Source organism: Orcinus orca, chromosome 5, assembly GCF_937001465.1.
Source record: "Orcinus orca chromosome 5, mOrcOrc1.1, whole genome shotgun sequence".
NCBI lineage: Eukaryota > Metazoa > Chordata > Mammalia > Artiodactyla > Delphinidae > Orcinus > Orcinus orca.
Window position 1 is genome coordinate 148355908 of NC_064563.1, and position 18429 is coordinate 148374336.

The window sequence follows — 18429 nt, forward strand, 5'->3', positions numbered from 1 at the left end:
TTCTTTTTTTTTTAAATGCATTTCTTTTTTTAAAATGCAGCGATGAGCTGCCCACCCTCAGCAAGGTCCTCGGCAGGTGGGGGAAGGTCTGGGGGGATGGACCCAGCAGCTCCTCTCCTGAGACCGAGGCTGCTGACTGCACACGTTTGGCCACCGATTCCCCCTCCCCGCCCACGGTGGAAGGGCCCTCACGATACCTGCGCTTGGGCCCCCGGCCCCCCACCGTGTGGCTGCAAGAGGTACCCTGGGTGTCAGCGGGAGTAGCCTCCATGCTTGTTTCCCCACCCTCCCCGGGGCTCTCCTAAGAACTGGGAAGCCCACAGATGGACGCTAACCCAGGGTCCAGCACCTTTACGGTCACTGAGACCCCGTGAGCTGCCGGTGCCCGCCAGCCCACGCCGGAACGAGTGCCCCCCACACGTAGGGGCTTAAAGCAACAGCAATCACATGTCCCTGTCTGCTTGGCTCAGGACCGGACGGGGCTCCTCCGGGCAGCTCCCCCTCGCTCGCACTCAGAAGATGGCCGGGAGACCACCGAAGGCTCGCTCACGGCTGAGCCTAGCCCGCCGCTGGGAGGACTCAGCCGCTGGGCTCCATGGAGCTCCCGCTGTGCCCATGTGTCTCTCCGGGGCCTCTCCAGCATGGGGAGCTTTGCCCTTGGAGCCTCGGGGCTCCAGGGCAAGTGGCCCGAGAGAGAGAACTGGGGAGGAGCTGAGCTGTCCCTCCCCACCTGGCCTCAGGCATCACGAGCAACACATACACCACGCCTGGGCCGAGGGGAGTGGACACAGGTGTCACTTCTTCACGGGTGAGCTGCCATCCCGGAAGGACAGCGGGGCAGGAACAGTGGTGGGCTGCGTGCTCGCTCTCCTCACGGCGACAACCCGGGCGTCTGGGGGCGGGGGTGGGACCCCGATGCACACTGGCAAGTTCCTACACTTCAGCCTCAGAAGAACAGGAACCTTCAGCAGCAACGACCGTGCGCCGGCACCACCGACTTCTGTCTATTAACTCCACCTCCACCAGCCCCCGAGACAGGGGCCGTCACTGCCCCCGCTTTACAGGCCGGGATCGCGTCCTGTGCTCGGAATGAGAAATGATGAACATCACCCACGTGCAGCTCTTGGCGTTTTGTTCTCTGCTGTTTCCAGTTTTCCTCTCGGCACTTTGTGTATTTTTTTTTAACTATTTAAATTTTTTTAAAAAAATTCTTTAATTTGATGAGTGGCCTTAAAACTTTTTTTGATCACCTACCAATCAGTAAAAAGCATCTGAACAAATTCCCCCCAATGTATGTGATCTAATTAAAAATATGTACATGATTAGCTGTGCTAAAATACTGAATACACTACAAAACGTACACTAGAATGAGAAAGGATGAGATAAGATGCAATCAACAATCTTTCAAAATGTCCCTTTATTATTACAAACACTTTATTTAACATTGTTACTAACATAAAGTGAATAAGTGTGATGCTATTGTGGGCGGCTAGTGTGAATGAAGACGCTTGTCCCTTCTTGGTTCACCGTGTGAAACCTCAGTTCCAGGCTCTCCTCTGAAACGGGCTTCCTTGCATACTCGGCTGCCAGAGCTAAAGAGGACACCCCCTGAAGTATGTAAATTCAAAAAGAAGAGAGCATCGTGGGCTGCACTTACAAAATCATGACACTGTTTGTTTCCATCCATCCACCAAACACTTTGGTGAGATTCAGCTGGTGAATTTCCATCTTCCCAGGTACTGATAGCAGTTCTTGCAAACTAAGAGTTGCATCAGTATATTTTTAACAAATGGATTCAAAACTCACTGAGCCTTTTTATTTGGAAAAAATTTTTAAACAGATTAGAAAAGAATGTTTCTATATTTTTAAAATGAGCAAATATGAGAACGCTATAAGTGGCAAATTTAACAGGTTTTAGCTACCAAGTCACATGACATCAAAAACAGTTCAAATATTGGTTTTCAGAGCACAGCACCTGTTTCTTTTAAAGGGCAGTTTTAAAAATATATATTTATTTATTTATTTGGCTGCGTTGGGTCTTAGTTGTGGCACGTGGGATCTTTTGCCGTGGCGCAGGCTTCTCTCTAGTTGTGGCTCGCGGGCTCCAGAGTGCTCGGGCTCAGTAGTTGTGGCACATGGGCTCAGTTGCTCCGCAGCGTGTGGGATCTTAGTTCCCGGACCAGGGATCGAACCCTCCTCCCCTGCATTGGAAGGCGGATTCTTAACCACTGGACCACCAGGGAATTCCCTCAAGGGCACTTATTTTAAACTCTTAGAAACCTCACTTTTACCCAGAAGGGACAGATTACGTGAGCTCTTCTGCCTTCTGTTGAAAATGCTCGACAGCACCCCGCTCCCAGGCCTGACTAGGACACGCGGGTGTGCAGCCTGTTCTGCCTTGTGGACCACACCTTGGGCCCCCGCACCCGTGGGTCCCCTGTCAAACTTCCTAGAGAGCTACCCTGGGGCAGACCTGGTCGCCGGTGTGTCCCCCAGGCCTCCGGCAGGCCAAGGGAGGCTGTTTTCATAGTGTGGCGGACAGAACTTGGCTGGGCGGGCTGGGTCGTCCACCCTGAGGGTGGGACATGCTGCGGGGAGGAAGAGAAGCAGGTGGGAGGGGCCCAAGGCTGCTGGGGCCACAGAGGAGCCTGGGGCCCCTCGGTAACCCCCACCGGCCCGGGAGAGGCCAGGGAGCAGAGCCGTGAGCTCATCAGGCTCCTTCGTGCCAAATACAGGAGGTGCCCCGCCCCTCCCCCCTTGGCCGGAGACTGTGGGGCGCCGCCCGCCGGTAGGGAGCCCGGGGCAGAGGCAGCCTGTGCGGGGTCCCTGTGGGGTGGGGTCCTTCCTGCACCCAGGGCTCATTTGGGTGTGTCCCTGGTGGCTGCACCTCACCTGGAAGCCCACAGCTCTGCTCTCTCAGCTCCCTCTTACGGCCAAATTCCCCCGATTAGTCACTAAATTGTTTGTTTTACCTCCAGGCTTGTTGGACGTAGTTCGCTGCTGCTTCTTGGTCTCACGTCCTTCTTCTGGGCTCAGGGTCCTCGCTCCTGGGCTGTGGCACTTGCAGTGGCGTCGGGGACGGCCTGTGACCCTCTGGTCTCTGCGGGTCTGAGACACGTCTTTGGCCCCCGGCTGAGGGCAGTGCGTCGACATTCAGTCCCCCGGGAGGCTGATGTGTGACTTTCCTGTCCATCTGGCATCTACACCTGCCGACGATCCATCTGTCTAGCTCAGGCTGCCCTGTCCTCTCTAGTCACCGTCGAGGTTTCTCTTCCGTGGGTAATCCTGTGTATTAATTTTGCTCAAGTCTCAGAGGGCTGCTTCCATCTTTTTCAACCTTTAGTCATTTCTGCTACGGGCTGAATTGTGTCCCCCAAATTCACATGTTGAAGCCCTGATCCCCCCCAGCACCTCAGAATGTGATTGCGTTTGGAGAGAGGGTCTTTAGGGAGGTAATTAAGGGAAAATGAGGTCATCAGGGTGGGCCCTAATCCAATCTGACTTGTCCTTGTAAGAAGAGATGATACACACACACTGAGGATGAACGTGTGAGGACACAGGGAGGAGAGGGCCGTCCACACGCCCAGGAGAGAGGCCTCGGGACGGACCAGCCCTGTGACCCCTGGATCTCAGACATCCAGCCTCCAGGACTGTGAGGGAGGAACGTCTGTGGTTCCTTGTTACAGCAGCCCGAGCTGACTGGTACATCTTCCATTCTGAGAAATTCTTAGTCATTATTTCTTTGACCATTGCCTCTTTCTCATTCTCTCCTCACGGCCTATGTCGGATTGTCTCACTCTATTTTTTGTATCTCTGAATGGCCCGTATTTCAGATAATTTTTATCTTCCTGTGCTGTTTTCTTTTTTTTTTTTAATTAATTTATTTATTTGGCTGTGTTGGGTCTTCGTTGCTGCGCGCAGGCCTTTCTCTAGTTGCAGCGAGTGTCGTTGCGGTGCATGGGCTTCTCAGTGCGGTGGCTTCTCTTGTTGTGGAGCACGGACTGTAGGCACGCGGGCTTCAGTAGTTGTGGCACGTGGTCTCAGGAGTTGTGGCTCACGGGCTCTAGAGCGCAGGCTCAGTAGTTGTACTGCACTGGCTTAGTTGCTTCACGGCATGTGGGATCCTCCCGGACCAGGGCTCGAACCCGTGTCCCCTGCATTGGCAGGCAGATTCTTAACCACTGTGCCACCAGGGAAGTCCCTCCTGTGCTGTTTTCTGTATAATATTTTCATCTTTATGTTCTAGTTTGTTGACTCTCGTTTCCACTCTGTCTCAAATCGCTTGAATTTCCATGATTATATTTTTTCATTTCTGCAGTTTCTAAACTACTTGCTTCTTTTAAATTTTATTTATTCTTCACTCACGCTGCCCTTGTCTCATCATTGTCACTCTTCTCTTGTTTGCCTTTAGTTCTTGGGGACACAAGCCCCGTTGTTCCTTCCAGTTGCCGACCCTCTCGTGCCATCTCCACCCCTGCCCGGCTTGAACATTTCCATCCTAAGCTTGTCCTCCAGTTTGTAGAAGTGTCCTGACAGGAAGATAAGCGCGCGCTTCTTCCCAGGCACCAGGGATTCCAATCACATTAGACGCATTTTCCTTTAATTTCTGAGCTGGAGACCCGCACTCCACGGATGAGAGGAGATTCAGGTCTCACACTGTCATGTCTCACATGCTCCGTTTCTACTTCTTTGGGAGACTTTTCTCTTCATTTCTGTCTTCAGGCAAGTGGAAGACGTCCTTGGTGGGGTCCTGGAGCCATGGGTGGACTCGCTCAGTCTTTTTCCACAGATGAGGTGCCCCCCGCCATCAGAGGCTGCTGCCCGATTCTGCCGAGGCCGCGCACTCACCAGTCACCACTCCAGGCCTGTCTCTTCCCTCATTGCCCGAGGACTGCCCCACATGAGCTCCCGGGATAACTCTGGCTTTGACTTCTCGCTTGTTTTGGACATGATAAAGTTTTCCTTCCTTCCTCTTTTTTCTTTTCTTTATTTATCTATTTTTTATTGAATGAAAGATTCCTTAAATTTCATAGTGCTCTATAGTTTTCAACACACACGATTTCATACAATAACCCCCTTTCCCCCAACCCCTATGTTGCCCTCTCCCCAATCCCTCTCCCACTGGTAACCGCTAGTTTGTTCTCTATGTCTGTGAGTCTGCTTCTTTTTCGTTTTATTCATAGTTTGCTGTGCCGCAGGCTCCACATGTAGGTGGTGTCATCCAGTATTTGTCTCTCTCTGTCTGACTCATTTCACTTGGAGGGACTTATAATGCCCTCCAAGTCCATCCATTCTGCAAATGGCAGAATTTCCTTCTTCTTAATGGCTGAGTAGTATTCCATTGTATATATCTTTCTTTTCTTTGAACAAGGCTACAAAGTTAAAATTTTATTATTGATGTTGTCTATTAGCCCAGTTTTCCTAAAGTAGAGTCTGAAGCAAGGCTTTTGTGCTAACATTCCCTAGGTATTGCAGTCCCAGAGAAGAGGGGTCTGAGGCAGGAAGGCAGGAAAGCACATTGGGGAAGTCCCTGTGCATCCACGAGCTGACTGCTCTGTCTTCAGAGAGACTGGTGGCCTCCAGGACTCTGACTGGTCTGTGGAGGGGAAGGGAGAGAGCAGAGCGGGTCTGTCTTTGTTCTTTGGTCAGTCTGCCCCATAGGTGTTTAATCTCTCCCTTTCAGGTGGCATATGCACGGGGGGGGGGCATATCCTGGCACATCTCACCCCTCAGAGGAGACAAGAACGCAGGCCGGGGGCCTCCACCATGACCTTGAGGAAGGGCGCTGCTGAGGGTTATTTGCATGTGGCATGAAGGATGGAAGCGGCCACCCCATGGACACAGCACCTCACAGTGGCCGCAGTAGCAGTGACAGCAGCCCAGCCCTGGGACTGCAGGAGCCAGGCCAGGGGTTGCCAGGGCACTCCAGCTGGACCTGAAGGGGTCCAAACACCGACTCCGTGACAGCCCAGCCCTTGCAGTCCCACCTGAGAACAAACACCCTACTGACCTCCTAGAGGGCTGTGCAAGCATTAATTCTTCAAGGTGTAGTCTTGTTGCAATCTGCTAAAAAGTTATAGACCTGTTACCAAACCAAGCAGTAGGCCCTGCTGCACAACAAGTCCCAGGCTGCAATCGTGCCCATCACCTCCCCCTCCACCCCATTCTCCTTTGCAGTTCCTCAGCCAGAACTTGGCTAACTGGAATTGCTTGCCCAGAGGAGCTGAGCCCTTGGTTGCCTTGCTTTGACGAGCTGAGGCTGCTGCAGTCGCCCACGTATAGTTATCACACAGTCCAGACGCTGAACTGGCCCCACTGGAGCAGCAAACCGAGCTCTTTGTGGCATTCAGGGCTGATTAGCCCACCTGTACAATAAGCCCATTCTCTGATTGCTTGTCCACTGGCATAAGAAGCCCAAAGTGGCCAAAAGGCAGTGGTGCTTCCCATCTAGTGGAGACCCTGGCAGAAGCACTTCCCACCACTGACCAGGGAATCAGGACTCCTAACCCAGCAGCGACAAGCAGCTCTGAACGTGCAAGCGGTCCACCGAGGGTCACAGTGAGAGGGGCCAGACTTGCTTCCGTTCCTTGGTTCCTGGAGCTCGTATTCAAGGTACTAGGGTCTCAGCACCATTTACTGACCGTTGTTACAGCACAAATCCTGCATGCTAAGGATGGTGACTGAACCCTGCAGGGTGCTGGCCCAGAGCCAGCGCCTCAGCTGAGCCATTAACAAGCCTTTCCATCCTTTGCACTAGGTTGGCTGCTTCTGAGTGATGGGCACATGGTAACACCAGAGAATTCCGGGGTCATGTGCCAGTGTTCGTGCATGTGCTGGAGCTGTCCTCCAGGGGGCCACCCTCCACCCCTGGCATGGCTGGGATTCGGGAATGTGAAAGCAGATACCCCTCTGCCTCCACCCTCAAGACCTGAGCTGGGGCCTGCAGCCCAGTGACCAAGAGTTAAGATCCTCCTCGGCAGGGAGCGACAATGATGGGGGCCAGAGCCTCCTGTCCATCAGCCGGGTCACCAAGCACGGCACGGGGGAAGGGAGGGAGACCGTCCTAAGGCTTGTCTGGATGTCGGTTTTGGGTACCTGCCTTTGCACCCTGCCTGCTCAGGGAATCCCTCTGCTGCTCTGCTTCTGTTCGCATGGTCTAGCATGGACCCTGGCTGTTCATCCTGGGGGCGGCCGGCAGGGCACCCTCCAGACCTTGCGATGATTTCTTGGTGGCCTTGCCTTTGTTCGTGGGTTTGCAGACCCTCAATCCCTCACCTCCCTGCCCCCTTGGCTGGTAATTGGAAGGGGGAGCCACAGACCCCTCTGGGAGCCAGATCAGTTTGTGATCCCTGCATAGCAAGGGTTTTGTCCCCCTTAATTTAATTTTTAATGGTAATTTCTCAACTTTTACATTCTTGAACTTTCACCTTAAAATTCTCATCAGAGGTCTTTGACGGCAGGAGTAAAGTCCAACAGGGTAGAGGGCAGTGCAATTGAGAAAAGAGGACATAGCTGGAACCCTAAGAAAATTGGGACCCAAATAAAGAAAGGCTTGCGGGGCTTGGTTGAGCCTGTCCCCTCCCCCTCTTTCTGTGACACAATAGTCAACTAAACAGTTCTATGTGTTCAAATTTGTCTCCACTGATGTTAATTAGAGATGATTATTTATGTCAACAGAAAAGTTTCACGTGACCCTCAGCAAAAAAGCAGCTGATGAAGAGTCATTTTAGAGCCGTAGGTGTATGTAGTGCGGAGACGGAGCTGTGTCTGCAGGGCCCACCCCACCGGCCGCTGGCCCAGAGATTTCCCTCCAGGCTCTTCCCCGAGCCCCGCACGGGAGGGAGCGAGCACCACTGACCGAACAAAGACAGAGCTCTCCCCTTCAGAGCCGGAGGTGCGCTCAGAGACAAGGGGCGGGACTTTGGCTGCCACTTGCCCGCAGCTGAAAGTCTTCCGAAAATAAAGTCCGGATGACGTCACTGCTGCTCAGGGAGGTGTGTGCAGATGCGCGTTTCTTCTCAGAGGAAAAACGGGGCAAGACTCTTTTGTTTACGCAAAATATCAGAAACCTTGCAAAGGAGAAAAATAAAAGTGCGCAGCTCCGCTTGCAGTGGGGGAGGGGGCGAGGCAGCGGAGGGCCTGGGGCTGGGGGCCTACAGCAGTTCCCTCCCTCCTGCCCTCTCTGTCTCCCTCTGTCCCTCTCTGCCTGTCTCTGTCTCTCTCTGTCTCTTGTCTCTGTCTCTCTCTGCCTGTCTCCGTCTCTCTCTGTGTCTCTGGCTGTCTCTCTCTGCCGGAAGTGGCTTGTTGGCCCCAGAGCCTGTGCTCCCGAGCTGGGAGGTGCCGTGAAGAGCAGCCGTGACTCACTGGCTCTGGTGTGCAGGTCTGAGAGCACAGAGGCAGCCAGCCCAGCGCCCTGGGGGTGATGAGAGCGCTGGGTAAGCCTCCAGCCTCTGTCACAACAGACCGTGGAGCACAAACGTGCTTATTTCAGGCTAACACCCAAGCCGATGGGCTGGCGTTTCCTGTCAGGTGCAAGCGAGACCCCTGCTCACCTCCGCGGTGTGTGCCCTTCGGGGTTCAGAGCCCCTGCTTCCACGCTTGCTCTGAACCCAGCTTCCCAGCAGTGGGGTACCTTTCCATGTCCACGACACGGACAGCTGTGGCTGCCGGCCCCTTGTATCACAGGGTCCTCTGCTGGGTGTTGTTCGGATCTGAAGGGACTGGGTCCCACGGGCACGCAGTCGCCGGGCAGCCGGTGGTTCAGGCACAGGGCAGCTGTAGGGTGTGGTCAGCTGGCCAGGCCTGAAGAGGGCGCAGTGGAGTCCTGGCGGCTGCTGCACAGGCTCGCGAGCCCTTCTCTCTCTCCTTGTGTGTCTCCCTCGGATGCTGCCTCCACGCTCCCCTCTCCCTCCCGTGCACACTTCCAGCCATCACGTCACCCGAGCTGGGGTTCCAGAGCTCTGCCTGTGGGCAGATGCAACCCTCCCCCTCTAGTTATGGGCCAGGGATGTGGCCGGGGACTGGTCAGGAGCTACTCCTTCAGCAAGCAGGTGGTGGGTGGGGGCGGGCCACAGGGCCCCCTGGATCGCCCCCCCTCATAAAGTCACAGTCAGATGCTACAGCAGTGAGGTGAGGTGGGGCAGGAGCACACCTTTGATTCTACGGGGGAAGCACTTGTGTGCAGCCCGGGTGTACTCTCCTGACCAGTGCAGCTCGTGCACGGACTGGTTTACCTGCTTTACGATGTTCACTCCATCACTTGGCCATCAGAGTCACCTGTGACGCAGCCCTGCCTCCCCCAGGCGGCTTTCTTTGATGGGACAGTGGCAGACCTACAGGGCAGAAGGGCCTGGGGGTGTGGTCCTGGGAAGAGGGCCTTCTACCTCTGTGTTTGTGAAGGGGATTTTAGCGGCAACGAAAGCCTCGGTCCCACTCAGCAAACTGCATCCTTGTGTTCAGGCTGAGCATTGGGGGTGGTTGCGATGACCATGTGAGCTCTCACTGAGGAAGGCCAGTGACGCCCCAGACCCACAGCAGACTCAGTTCGAACGCTCCCGACCTCTCCCCCAGGCGGGGGTGCTGGGTGCCGGGAGGGGGGCGTCTACGCATCTGGGGGGACATTGGCGCAAATTACCCTGGGACTGCTTTCCGTGCTTGGCTACGTTCCCGCCCTTTTAGCCGTCTGATCTGGGCCCCCGCCCCCGCCCAGGCTCCAGCCTTGATAACGTGTCCACCCCCCCTCCCCCCCACTCTCTAGTGGCAGGGGGCGTGTGACAATCAGGAAGGCCGAGTGCTGTGAGACTTCCCAGGGCCATAGATCTGACACCATTCCAAGCACATGATAATTACGCGGCCCATTCCCTCCCTGCTCCCTGTGCCCCCAACAAGACACCAGGGAGTTATTTATAAACACGGGCCCCTGGGTGTGCTTCTCTCGGAAAGTACAGCGGCAGTGACAGTGATCTAGAGGGCAGCCAACACGCGTCCACTCTTCCGCGGTGCTGGTGGAGGGGAAGCCCCCGGAACACACTGCAGAATTTGAGGCTGGGTGGTCCACTTCGCGGGGAGGAGGCCAGGCCTGCTCCAGGCCCTGGCCCAGCTGCTGGGGCCTGGGGGTGGAGGCTGCTCCCCTCAGCAGCCTGGCTTTCAGAGGTCTGCTAATCTATGATAATATGCTGGCGACGTGGACTGTCTTGTGTGTCAAGGGCGGGAGCATGAGATGAGCAGCTTTTTTCCTCCCAGGGTTGGCAGGAGCTGGAAATAATTGAAAGTTGTTAGGGTCCAACATGCTGTCCCCAAAACACTATCATTAGTTTCCTAATGACTAACTGTGTCTCAGGAGGCGATGAGGCAGCTGAGAGGCCGAGGCTCCTGGAGAGGATGGGGAAGTGGGCGGCTGGCAGCCTGTAATCTGGGGGCGCTGAGGATGCTCTGCCTGCAACCCCACCCTGCGCTGGTCTCTGAAGCAAGGTCCCAGGGTCCCTCTGGCCTCTCTGCCCACAGAGTCAAGGTGAGGCTGCCAGCCCGGGCCACCAGTCGGGACGCTGAACATCCTTCCAGGCTGGGCCTCTGAGGCTCCCTCCTCTGGGTCCGAGTCCTGCCCCCATCCCTTTTGTTCACTTCCTGGAATCACATCTTGTGGGGACAATCCGACCAGGGCCGCCACCTCTTTCTCCTGCCGCACCCCGCTCCCTACCCAAGAGTGGTCCCTCCAGAGCACACGGTTAACCATGCCTCCCTGCTGGGATGGAACGTGACAGGTGCCCCTGCATGGCCGAGACGGGCTCCTAGACCCCTGCCTCAGAGACCCCCTTCTTAGGAAGGCCTCACGTCCCAGGTGTGGCTAGCACTCCCGCTTCTCCCAGGGCTGCTGCCCTTCCGTGGACCCACCCACAGCTCTTCCACCCTCCCATCTGGGTCCTTTCTTTCTTAAAGCTTGTCTTTGAATGACACGAGTGATATGTGAAGACAAACGAGCACACAGCTCTTCTTGACCCGCCGCCACGCTCTCACTGACTGCTGCCCTGCATCTGGGGCGGACAGTGTGAACTTTCTGAGCGTAGCCCAGCTTTACCTGCTTCTGGGTGCCAGTGGGGCCCCTTGCGTAATGTGGTGAGGCTCCAGGTGCTATGGTCACTTCCACAAAAAGAAGGGGTCATAATGGTGACCTTTTTTTTTTTTTTTTTGCGGTACGCGGGCCTCTCACTGTTGTGGCCTCTCCCGTTGCGGAGCACAGGCTCCAGACACGCAGGCTCAGCGGCCATGGCTCACGGGCCCAGCCGCTCCGCGGCATGTGGGATCTTCCCGGACCAGGGCACGAACCCGTGTCCCCTGCATCGGCAGGCGGACTCTCAACCACTGCGCCACCAGGGAAGCCCCATAATGGTGACCTTTGAGTGGGTGGGCTTCCAGCTGCCCTCCTACCACCAGGTCATCAGCTCGCAAATGAGTTCACAGAGGAGAGGCCTGGGAAATGCCTCCGGCCCCAGTCCAGGGCAAACGGGTGCCAACGGGCCCGTGAGCAGGACTGCCTGCAGAGGACCAAGCTGTGTCCCCAGGCCAGTCCCCAAGCCCTGCCCTGGCGGCCTGAACTGTTGGGTGCTGGGGTCAGAAGTCCCTCCGTCCTGGAGATGTCTGGCCACCCGGTTGACCCCTCCTCTTCTCCAAGGCCTAAGGAGGCCGAGCAAGGCTGAGGGCCGTCCCCCCGCAGATCCAGGGAGGGGGTCCAGCTCTGGACAGGGGTTCCAGGGGAGGGCAGCATCCCAGACCCCCTGCCCGCCTCCACGGCCCGGCCCCCTGTGGCCTGTGACCTGGCTCGAGCCCTTAGAAGCTGCGCTGCAAGAAATAATCCTATGCTAAGGACAGCCGCAACGCAAGGATGGGACATTGGGGTCCAGTGCCTCGAAAATGACCGTAATAGAAACAAAACAAAGCATAACGCAGTCCAGGAGGTATAGAAAAAGGGTAACGGAACAAAAACACCCGAGACATTCTCTGTCCCCTCCGGTCACCTGCGGACAGGTGTGCTGACCGGGCACCTGCAAACATCTATGCGCAAGCCCACCGCGTCCTGGGTCTGCCCGGCGGGTAGGTGGGCATGTGCGGCCAGACTCAGGGATTCCGCAGCGCGGGAGGGAGAAGGGACACCTGCCGAGGGACCGGGACAGGTGGGGGTCCAGCTCGCGGCAGGTCGGGGGATGGCGGGGCGCAATCCCAGGCCGGGAGGACTGCCCGCTTTCACCTTCACCACGGGACCTGGCCCCCTGGGAGAAGCGGGGGAGGGGGCGCACCCCGGGCGGGTGCAGGTCAGCTGGCATCTCAGACCGTCCAGGCCACGCCCCCGACCCTGAGGGTACCCGCCCTTCCCCCACCAGTGCCCTCCTCCCCCGTCCACACCTCTTCAGTCCTGGGCCACGCCCCTGGACACGCCCCCGACTAGTGGCCCGCCTCCTGCCCTGCCCCCAGTGGTGGCCTCATCCTGCCTTGCCACCCCTCCGCCCTGTTCTGGAACCCGACCCACCCCACCCCACCTGTGGACCCGCCCCTCTCCCCGCCCTCTTCCCCGCCCCGGCTGGGGACCGCCAGCTCCTGGCCCCGCCCCTTGCCGCTGACTTCCCCGCCCCGCATTGGGCTCCTCCCGGCTATGGCCCCGCCCTCTCGGTGACCCGCCCATGGCCCCGCCCCGCCCCCTCCACGCTAATTGGTTTCGTTCTGCAGCGCTTCCTGAGCTCCGATTGGCCGGGCGCGTCGCCGTACCGCCGTTCGATTGGCCCGCTGCGCCCGCTTTCGCGAGAACCAGCTCCACGGAGGGGCGGGGTCAGCCGCGGCGCGCGGCGCGGGATTGGTCGGCGGAGCTGAGGGGGCGGGCCCGCGCCGCGCGCAGTGCCTCGCCTGGAGCGCGAGGAGCTGCTACCGCCGCCTCAGTCGCCTCAGTCGCCTCAGGCTCGGTCGCCTCAGGCTCCACCGCCGCCGGGATCGCCTGTCCCCACCCCCCAGCCCCGCCCCGGCCGCCCTCCCGCGGGCCGGCCCGCGGGCACGCCCTCTGCCGCGGGACAGGTGAGTGGTCGCGGGCAGGGCCGGGGATCGGGTGTGGGGAATCGGGGTCCCAGCCGGGGGACCGGCCGGGGTCCGGGGTCGGGGGTCGGGGTCCGGGCCGGGGTCGAGCCGGGGTCGGGCCCAGGGATCGGGGCCGAGAATCGGGGGTCGGGAGTCGGGGTCGGGGTCCGGGCCGGGGATCGGGAGTCAAGCTGGGGCCCGGGCCGGGGTCGTTGTGGCCCGTGGCCGGGTTCGGGGTCAGTGCCGGGCGTGGGGCGCAGGTCTCGCCCGACTGAGCCCCGCCGAGAGCCCCGAAGACCCCCGCCCGGCCCGGACAAACTTGGACGGCGGCCGGGTCGTCTGCCGGGCGGGGCGGGGCGGGGCGGGAGGCGGGGTCCGGGAGGTCCCCGCGGGACTCTGGGGCGCCCCTCCTCAAGTTAACGCCCGGGCCGCGCTGCGAGCTCACGAAATGTTCCGAGGACGGAAACTGGACGCGGGGAGGATTTCGGAGGAAAGTGGTGAAGTGACTTCGGGCGAAACGAGGACCCTGCCTGGGCTCCCTGTCTCCCCTCCCCCCCAATCCAGAAGTTGTAAACAAGAACCGCGCTTCCAGAAGCAGGGGAGTTAACGCTTGCCTGTCAGTAGACGCCCGCCACGGTCTGCTCTGGACTTTATGGGCTTACATTTCAAAACGGTTGAAGTTCAGTCGCGTGAGGCTGAGGAAAGATTTGGGGGAAAGCACGTCGTCGGCGCTCGGCTCGGGGCGGGCGGGACGCAGGGGAGGGGCGGGGAGGGGCGCGCGGAGGGCGGGGGCGGCGTCCGGGACCGCGGCGCCCGCGGCAGCAGGAAGGGGTTCCGTGCGGACGCGCTTTGTGTCCTTTGCCCACACTCCCGGCATCTGCCCCCTTGCCTAGTGTCAGCGTCTCTCTGCGACCCCGTGTCAAAGCCAGGAGCGGGTTAGATGGGGCGGGTGCGTGCTCCTCTCGTCAGTTACTGCATTTTCTTCTTTTATTAGGGGGCGAGTCGGAAGGTGTTTCTCATTGTTCCCAGAAGTGTTCCGCTCTGGCAGTATTGTTTGCTGAGAGTGTTTATTTTTTTCTTTTTGCCCGGTGGCGTTTCTACTTTTTTTCTCCTTACTACTCTCAAGTATATAACTTGCGTAGCAGATCAGCAAGTTAACAAAAAGCCAGGTCTTAACACCTCGTGCCTAGGGTTGATTACCTTCCTCCCGCCTTCCTCTGAGGCAACGCGGACTTCTGGGTCTCTTTGGCTCTGCGTGTGAGCTAACAGCACTCCGGGGTGATGAGGATTTATGCTGCGTAATTCACGAAGAAGAATGCTAGGGTAGCGGGGCCTTGATGACAGACCTTTCCGGACTAGACAGGGTAGTAAACAGACCTTCCAGTTCACACCAGTCCTCTGGCACAGGCACGCCCATATCCTTCCGAAATTTAACTTGCTGTCAGCGGGTGAACTGTTGCCCCTGTTCTGTTCTTTGAACTTGGCTTTAGAATTGGGAACCAAAGGAAGTGTGCAAAGGTGCTTTCCTATTGAAGAAAACTGATTTCCAGTCCCCTCGTGCACGAGAACAACTCATCATCTTAAAACGTCTCAGAGATGTGCATTTTGGCCCAGAGACTGTTTGCAGAACAGTGACACTCTGGAGTGATTGGTGACAAGATCCAAAGTGATCTCATTGATCCTCCCGTCAGGGGAGCTGGAGTAGTTGTGGGTAGTGTGTTCAGACTTGGAGATCCACCAGAAATGGAGGGGTCTTCGAATACAAGTGCAGTCTGACTGACTGACTGACTTTGGTCACTTCTGAGCACTGACGTTTCTCTCTTGTATGTAGGTGCTGTTATTTACACCGTGAAATTTCATTACAAGCGTGTTAGAATTTATATAACTTCATGCATTTTCTTAGTTAGTACTCAATATTATAAGGTTTTGAAAAAAGGTTTGATGGTAAAAGGAGTTTTTTGGGTTTTTTTTAACTGAAAAGATTGGATATCCTGTGTAGAATTCAGGGCTTTGGGATTGGTATTGCCACAGGTGGTGCTTATTAGTGGTGATATTGACCTTCAGAACATCTCTTTTCCAGATATCTTTATTAATACTCAGAGTTGGAGAAAATACACAGTTTTATAATTACATTTTTAAAAGTATTTATGAGAAAATTTCACCACATGGGCTCATTTTATTAGATGTTTAGAAAGAAGCTATTTTTTTCCTCTGATGTTCAGGGGAGGCTGAGAGCATGCCGTGTTTATATTTGCAGAAATTCTGTGAGGTCCTTGGAACAATCTAGCCATTCAAGGCTGGACACTGTTTCTGTTTCAACAGTTTCAGTTTCTGGACCTGTAGCCATGTGTCAATGGCAGAGTCATTCCTATTTTCACAGAAATCCCAAGGCTTTATTGTAAAAGTGATCACTGAAGCAGATCTTGGTAGATGAAAGTTGTACAACCCTTTGGCGAAGAAGGCTGTCCTTTGGGCCATGACAAAGAAAAATACCTGCTCATGTATTGGAGTCACTCCCACATTGAACATTAGGATGAATACTGTAGATTTTTGGGTGGCTCTGGTGTCTCTTAGCTCTCAGCTCTTGCTGCAAGGACTCTTAACAAGTATCCTGGGTCCACTGTCCATGGTGCTGAATATGTGTCGTTTATTTCTGTTTTCCATCTCAAATTTCCTTTCCAGTGTGAGAGTAGTTTTTGAAGTTTTAAAATGAATTTCAGAATTCACACTTTTAAAGAAGAGTTGAACAAGGGAATTCTATTGAACCTGAATGGAAGCATGCCTTTTAAGAACTCAAGGCATGTTAGTAATATCTCTCTTTTTTTCTAAAGTGCATAATTGTGCTGAGTCAACATCTACTTTTCTTTGCTTAGTCTCCTTCACCCCAGGTGAGAATTTTCTTGCTGGAGTATGGACATCAAATAACAAACCATTGAAATTAAACGAGACCCTGTTTGCTTAACTAACACCCTCTTTAAAAACGTGCTCTTTATTATAGCATGTACATATATTTGTACGTAGAGGCAATTTGTTTTCCCCTAAACAGGGTAGATTGTAACATCCCTCAGCATCACTGGCATGGCGCTTCCCAGCCTTCCTGGAGAGGGACTGGAGCCCTCTGAGAATGTGGGAGGGCTGACGGGCAACTGCCAGGCCCTCGTGCTGCGTTGGAGCAGCATCTACTCTCTTGCCTGTAATTTTGAGTACATCTTTGTAAATCATTTTAGATAAATCCTTTATTTCTCTTGAGGTGGTCTTTTACTTTAGAGTTGCCCCACAGGTTAGCAATAAAAAATAATGGCTGTCCCTTGTGGTACAGAGATTTTTCCATGTGATAGTAAATTGTGCATCAAACGAAGCAGTGGGTTGTTGAGGTGTTTTTGTTATGGACATCTGGAATAGTTCTTTGGCCCTGTTAGCTGTACACTTAACCCAGGTTATTCTTTGACATCTGTTTTGTTGAGAGAGACCCAGGGCAGCTTCTTTCTGCCTCCTCTAAGTTTCAGAAATACTCCCTGAGTGCTACTGTTTCCCAGGCCCTGTGCTATGATCTGGGAACCCACGGGGGAATGAGACAGCGTTCATATCATCGAAGAACTCACCACTTTGGACTGAGGAAAGGACATGAAAACAGATGATTACAGGGGGCCACACTCAGTGCAGCAATTGGGATATACAGAAAGTTGGGTTGGTGTGTTGAGGGGAGGTGACTCATTTAGGCTGGGAATCAAAGAAGGCTTCAGAGAGGAGGTGGCCTTTGGGCTGAGCCCTGGAGTTTGGGTTGTAATTGTTTGGGCATGGATGGGCACACACTGATTAGAAAAAGGCCAGAAGGTTGGTGTCGTTGGAGGACAGGGTGTATGGTGGTGCTGAGGCTGGAGGTGTGGGGGACACTGTGAAAGGGTTGGGACTCTGCTAGAGGTATGGGGTGGGGGGTAGAGTTGAGGAGAGGTGTGGTAGGCACAATAATGGCTTCCCAAAGCTGTCTACATCCTAATCTCCAGAACCTGTGGACATTTTACAAGTCAAAGAGGATTTAAGGTGGCAGTTGGAATGAAGATTGCTAATTAGTTGATTTTAAAACAAAGAGATTATCCTGGATTGCCCAGGTGGGTCCATAGTTATCACAAGGGTCATTAAATGTGGAAGAGGGATGCAGAAGAGTCAGTGTCAGAGTGATGTGAAATGAGGAGGACTCTACTCCTCATTGCTGGCTTAGAAGATGGAAGGGGTCATGAGCCAAGGAATACAGGCAGAGCCTCCAGAAGCTGGAAAAGACGAGAAAATGGGTTCTCCAGCCAGGCCTCCAGAAAGGAACACAGCTATGCTGACACCTTGATTCTAGCCCAGCGAGACCTGTGTCTGACTTCTGACTTCCAGAACTGTAAGATAATTAATTTGTGTTGTGTTCAACCATTAAATTCAATGGAAAGGTTTTTAGAGCAGCTGAGGAAACTGATGTAAGTTGGGACTCTGCTCTAGAAAGTTTTAGCTGGTGAAATTTAAGGAAGAAGTAACATGTTCAGATTGGCTGTAGAAGATAAACTGATGCAGGTGCTATTTATGAGGAAGTTGCCCTAAGTAAGCACGGTTCTGATCCCCAGTTTCATCTCCTGACAAGACTGGCTTCTGACATTGACTTACCTGGCCTGAGTCCCAGTTGAAGTTTTCCTGTAAGCAGCCTGTCAGCCTCCACCCCTGCTAATCGCCATGTCCCACTGGTCCACTCTTCTGTGCTGCGTACTCAGGGGAGAGTGGATCAGGTATACATCTACACATGGGATTGTGGGGTCATAGGGCAGGCCCAGTTCCAACCTCAGCTGTTAAAGTATTTTCCAAAGGTTTGTTTCTTCACATCCTTGCTAATCCTTTATACATTCAGATGTTTAATTGTTGTCAGTTGAGTAGATATAAAATATCTCACTGTTTTAATTTATATTTCCTTGATTACTAGTGAGTTTGAGGATTTTTTTTTACCCATTTATTGGCCACTTGGCTTTTCAAGTCTATAATTGGTATTCTTATATTGTTTGTCTGTTTGTTGCCTGGGTTGTTCCTTTTATAGCTTTTTAGATGTTCTTTATATATTCTGGATTCTATTTGTGTCCTGTTTTTTATCCTTTTAAAATTGCTATTTTGATGAACAGATGTTTAATTTTAATGTAGTCAGATTTATCAATCTTTTTCTTATTGTCTGTGGTTATTAAATCTTATTTAAGAAATCCTTTGCTACCCCATAGTCATAAGATATTCTCCTCTTAAAATTTTAAAAGAAATATTTTCTCTTCATATTCTACTTTGAACTTACTTTTGTGTGAGGCATGAGGTAGAGCTATGATTTTAGATTTTTTCCAAATGCATAACCAATTCTAC

General features: G+C 54.3%; 1 protein-coding gene across 11 annotated transcripts in view; it reads left to right on the forward strand.

Moving 5' to 3' along the window:
* Positions 1–12904: 12904 nt before the first annotated feature.
* The window catches only part of PCBP3 (poly(rC) binding protein 3), a 213262-nt gene continuing 207737 nt past the window's right edge, over positions 12905–18429 (forward strand). For 6 of the 11 annotated variants that reach the window (XM_033418500.2, XM_033418503.2, XM_012539072.3 and 3 more), the window contains exon 1: positions 12905–13056. The gene's annotated coding sequence lies outside the window, so the exon portion shown is untranslated. The remainder of the gene's footprint in view (positions 13057–18429) is intronic. The other 5 variants (XM_033418504.2, XM_033418506.2, XM_033418505.2 and 2 more) reach the window with 1 other exon arrangement.